This window comes from Halichoerus grypus, chromosome 6 (assembly GCF_964656455.1).
Source record: "Halichoerus grypus chromosome 6, mHalGry1.hap1.1, whole genome shotgun sequence".
Lineage (NCBI taxonomy): Eukaryota > Metazoa > Chordata > Mammalia > Carnivora > Phocidae > Halichoerus > Halichoerus grypus.
This window is the reverse complement of record NC_135717.1, coordinates 172,134,569-172,140,876: the sequence shown is the minus strand read 5'-3', so window position 1 is coordinate 172,140,876 and position 6,308 is coordinate 172,134,569.

The following is a 6,308-nucleotide window of genomic DNA, read 5'->3' as shown; positions in this document are numbered from 1 at the left end:
ATCTTTTCTGACCACAATGGAATGAAATTATAAATAATAACAGAGGGAATCTGACAAATTAACAAATATGTGAAAATTAAACAAAATGCTCTTAAACAACTAATGGGTCAAAAAAGAAATCACAAGTGAAATTAGAAAATAGAATTGAATCACTAGAAATTAGAAACTTTGAGATGAATAAAAATGAAAACACACATACCAAAACTTTTGAGATGTAGCAAAAGTAGTGCTTAAGAAGGAAGTTTATAGGTTTTAATGTTTGCAATTTTTTTTTTAAAGATTTTATTTATTTGACAGAGAGAGACAGCCAAAGAGGGAACACAAGCAGGGGGAGTGGGAGAGGGAGAAGCAGACTTCCCGCCGAGCAGGGAGCCCGATGCGGGGCTCGATCCCAGGACCATGGGACCATGACCCAAGCCGAAGGCAGACGCCTAACGACTGAGCCACCCAGGCGCCCCTGTTTGCAATTTTTTTAAGAAGAGCAAATCAATAATTTTCCACACTAGGAAACTAGAAAAACAAGACCAAACAAAACCCAAAGCTAGCAGAAGGAAGGAAATAATAAAGATTATAGTGGACATAAATAAAGACTAGAAACAAAAGAATTACTAAAACCAAAACTTAATCCCTTAAGATCAGCAAAACTGACCAACTTTTACCTAGACTAAGAAAAAAAGAAAGAAAACCCAAATTACTAAAATTTGAAATAAAAGTGGGTATGTTATCAGAGAATTTATAGGAAAAAACGATTATGAGCGAATATATGAACAATTATATGCCAACAAATTAGATAATCTATTTGAAACAGATAAATTCCTAGAGACAAAAACCAAAATGGACTAAAGAAGAAAGAAGGGTGGAGGTTTTGCACATGTCTGTTAGGGCCAATCGGGTCCAATAGTGTTGTTCAGTTCCTCTATTGCTTTATTATCTTCTGTCTGGTTGTACTTTTGATCAGAGGTTGTTAGGAGCTGGGTTGAATGAAGAATGAGGAGTGACTGCTTAATAGGTACAGTTTCTTTTGGGGTGATGAAAATGTTCTGAAATTAGACAATGGTGGTGATTGCATGATATTGCGAATATACTAAAAGCCTCTGAATTGTACATTTTAAAATGGTTAAAATGGCAAATTATATGTTATATGAATTTTACCTCAGTAAAAAAGCGGGTTTATATATTAAGTGTAAAACCTCAATAAATCAATTAATCAAATTTAAAAGACTGTGAAGAAAGAATCCCCTGAGTTTGGTAATTCATTGGATCTGGGAGACAAAAAAGTCATGAGAAATCAAAGGTGATTTTTACCTCTAAAGAAATAGGAAAGTCAGAAAAAGAAGCTTATTGGGAAGTAGGGACATAAATTTGGCTCTAGACATGTTGAAATACTCAGGAGGTAGTAGTACTCTGCAATTTCATTCTGTCATGTCCTTGGGTCAGCATATAATACATGGGGTTTCTCAATCTTGGCACTGGGTGACTGTTTGGGTTGGATAATTATTTGTTGTTGTGGGCTGTGCTTTGTAGATTGTTTGGCAGCATCCCTTGCCTCTCCCCACCAAATATCAGTAGTAGCCCACCCCCACCCCAAATTGTGAAAACCAAAATGTCTCCTGGGGGGCAAAATCACCCCAGACTGAGAACCACTGTCCTACAAGGATGGCATATTGACTGCAAAATTTCAGTGAAAGTATAGTCCAGTGAAACAAAGAATGAATTTTCACCACGTTGGTAAATGTTATAATGTGGAGACAACAAATTTCTAAAAAAGAGGTAAAAACTGCAAATGAAATTTCACAGCACCATTTGGTTAAGGATATCAAATATCCTTATGTCTCCAGCACTAACAAGAACTTCACCAAAAATTCAAGCTCCAATAGTTAATCATCTGAATTTGAGTTAATATCCTTATAATGCATTGAGCTCTAAGTAACTGCTACTAAATATGCAAAGATTTCACATACTTCACATACTTTTTATCTATAATTTGTAAGTAGGTTCCCAGCTAAAGAAATGGTTCTGATATATGAACCTTCCAAAAGATGAACAATTTTAGATCCAACTATATGCTATTTACAAGAGACTAACTTTATTTTTTACTATTTTTTATTGAAGTATAATTAACATGCAGTGTTGTGTTAATTTCAAGTGTACAATATGGTGATTCAACCATGTTCTTAAGTACACATGGAACATTCTCCATGATAGGTTACATGTTAGGCCACAAAACAAGTCAACAAATTCAAGGAAATTAAAATCATCTGAAGTATTTTTTCTGATTACAATGGAATGAAACTAGAAATCAATAGCATGACGAAAACTGGAAAATCCACAAATATGTGGAAATGAAGCAACACACTTTTATATAACCAATAGGTCAAATAAAAAGTCTCAAGGGAAATTGGAAAATACCTTGAAATGAATAAGAATGAAAACACAACATGCCAAAACTATGGGATGCATCAAAGCACTGTTAAGAGGGAAGTTTCTAGATAGAAACATGTATATGCATACATAAAAGAGAATAAAGATCTCAAGTTAACAACCTAACTTTATACCTCCAGAAACTAAAGAACAAACTAAACCCAAAGCTAGTAGAAGGAAGGAAATAAAGATTAGAGCTGACATAAATAAGAGAGAGAATATAAAAGCAACAGAAAAAAAATCAGTGAAACTAAGTTGTTGTCTTTTTTTAAAGATCTGACAAACCCTTGGCTAGATTAACTAATTAAAAAAAGAGAGATGACTCAAATTACCAAAATCAGAAATGAAAGAAAGGACATTACAACGGATGCTGCAAAAATAAAAAGGATTATAAGAGAATATTATGAAAAATTGTATGCCAACATATTGGATAACCTAGAAGAAATGGATAAATTCCCAGGAGCTAATTCATGAATAAATAGAAAACCTGAACAAACCAATAATAAGTAAAAAGATTGAATCAGTAACCAAGAACTTCCCAGCAAAGAAAAGCCCAGAACTAGAGGGCTACACTGGACAATTCACCAAACATTGAAAGAATACTTAACACTAATCCTCCTGAAAATCTGCCCAAAAACTGAAGAGAAGGGAACACTTCCAAGGTCATTCTCTGAGGCCAGCATTACCCTGATGTCAAAGCTAGAAAAAGATACTACAAGACAAGAAAACTACAGATTAACATCTCTGAAAAACACTGATGCAAAAATCCTCAACAAAATACTAGCAAACTGAATATAACAGTACATTAAGAGGATTATATACATGACCAACTGGGATTTATTCCTGGAACATAGGATGGTTCAACATATGAATATCAATCAATGTAATAAAAATGGAACTACCATATGATCCAGCAATCTCACTTCTGGGTGTATATCCAAAGGAAATGAAAATAGGATATCAAAGAGATACCTGCACTCCTACATTCACTGCAGCATTATTCACAATACCCAAGATATAGAAACAACCTACGTGTAAGTCAATGGATGAATGGATAAAGAAGATGTGGTATTTATATATATGTATCATTCAATCATAAGGAGGAAATCCTGTCACACGCTACAACATGAATGAACCTTGAGAACACTGTGCTAACTAAAATAACCCGGAGAAAGATAAATACTGTATGATCTCACTTATATGTAGAATCTTAAGAAAAAAAAAGTCAAATGCATAGAAGCAAAAAGTAGAATGGTGGTTACCAGGGACTCAGGGAATGGGGGAAATGGGGAGATGGTGGCCAAAGGCTATAAATTTGTAGTTATGTAGGATGAATAAGTTTAGAGATCCAATGTACTGTAGGCATGATGACTACACTTAATGAGTATATTGAAAGGGCGCCTGGATGGCTCAGTCAGTTGGGTTTCCGCCTTCGGCTCAGGTCACGATCCCAGGTTCCCGGGATCGAGCCCCACATCGTGCTCCCTGCTCGGCGGGGAGCCTGCTTCTCCCTCTCCCTCTGCTGCTCCCCTGCTTGTGCTCTCTTGCCCTCTGTCAAATAAATAAGTAAAATCTTTTTTTAAAAAAGATATATTGAACACTGGAAATATGCTAAGAGAGTAGATATCAGGCACAGGCATCATGCCAAAAAAATGGTAACTGTGTGAGGAGATGATGTGTTAATTAGCTTGACTGTAGAAATCATTTCAGTACGTATATGTACATCACATCATCATGTTGTACACCTTAAATATATATATATAATTTCTATTTTCTAAAAATAGCTAATATGGTAAATTTCATTTTATGTTTTTTACCACACACAAACACAAAATCATGAACAACTTAGTAAAAATTACAAAGAAAATTTATCAAAGACAAATAGCCAACAACCTTAGGAAAAAAATAAATTCACTACCAATACATTTTTTTCAAGATTCAATTATTCAAACTGGCAGAGATAGCAAAGTTTAACACCAGGTGTTGTCAAGGGTGTGGTGAAATGGGCACTCTGAGTATTGAGAGGAATATAAATTGATATAATTCTATAGGGTGACTTTGCAAAAACATGTATTTCTATATACATTTGTATAATTTAAAATATCTTTGAATTTTTATATTTTTTTAAAATACATTTTAATCTTTTTTAAAAAGTCTACATCCTCTGATTCCACAGTTCCACTTTCAGGAACATATCCCCAAGAACCATTTTGACAGGTGGGCAAAGATAAGTTGTCAAAAGTGTTCACTGAAGCAATGACAAATTACACCCTGAACATCCCGGATAGGGGCTTGAACAAAGATTCATGCATACTGGAATACCAGTTATTAAAAATAATGATGTAGATATTGATACTGGAGAGCATTCCCAATACATTGGTAAGTGAGGAAAACAAATTACAAAGCAGGGGCACCTGGGTGGCTCAGTCGTTAAGCGTCTGCCTTCGGCTCAGGTCGTGATCCCAGAGTCCTGGGATCGAGCCCCGCATTGGGCTCCCTGCTCTGCGGGAAGCCTGCTTCTCCCTCTCCCACTCCCCCTGCTTGTGTTCCCCTCTCTCGCTGTGTCTCTCTCTGTCAAATAAATAAATAAAATCTTTAAAAAAAAAAAAAACCAAATTACAAAGCAGTCTCGGGTGTGGGGGTGTTGCATATATTTCCATGGAGGGAAGTGCAGAAGGATACATACCAAAATGTAAAAAGCACTGGATGTTGGAATCTGGGGTAATTTAATTTTTTTTCTAATTTTTCTACAATAAACACATATGGTACTATCTGTACAATTTTAGAATATTGGTTAAAAAAAGAAAACTCAGTGTCTTCCCTATTTACCAGTAGAGCCCTATCTGCACAATTATAACTTAGCTGGGAAAAAAAAAACAACAACCTCCCCAGAACACAGCTACAGTGTGATGAATTTCTCAAATGTGTATTCTGAATAGGCAAAAGAAGTCAAAATACAACCAATCTTCTCCTTCTCAACCTATTTCTTTTTTTAAAAAAAAAAGATTTTATTTATTTATTTGAGAGAGAGAGAGATAGCGAGAGCAGGAACACAAGCAGGGGGAGTGGGAGAGGGAGAAGCAGGCTTCCTGCCGAGCAGGGAGCCCGATGCGGGGCTCCATCCCAGGACCCTGCGATCATGACCTGAGCCGAAGGCAGACGCCTAACGACTGAGCCACCCAGGCGCCCTCAACCTATTTCTTTAAAGTAGTTTCTATCAATACCAAAAGAACCCAAAACGATCGTATTAAAAAATGGGCAGAGGAACTGAATAGACATTTTTTACAAAGAAGACATACAGATGGCCAACAGACACGTGAAAAGATGCTCAGCATCACTCATCTTCAGGGAAATGCAAATCAAAACCACAGTGAAAGATCACTTCACACCTGTCAGAATGGCTAAAATCAAAAAGACAAGAAGTAAGTGTTGGAGAGGACGTGGAGAAACTGCACTGTCTGCAGGAATGTAAATTGATGCAGACACTGTGGAAAAGAGTATGGAGTTTTCTCAAAAAATTAAAAATAGAGATACCATATAATCCAGTGATTGCACTACTGGGTATTTACCTAAAGAAAATGAAAACACTGATTTGAAAAGATATATGCACCCCTACGTTTACTGCAGCATTATTTACAGTAGCCAAGATATGGAAGTAACATAAGTGTTCCTCCATAGAAAATTAGATAAGGAAGATGTGATACACACACACACACACACACACACACACACACACACACACACACAGGAATATTATGCAGCCATAAAAAAGGATGGGATTTGTGCCATTTGCAACAACATGGGTGGACCCAGAAGGTATTACACTAAGTGGAATAAATCAAACTGAGAAAGACGAATACCATATAATTTCACTCGTACATGGAATC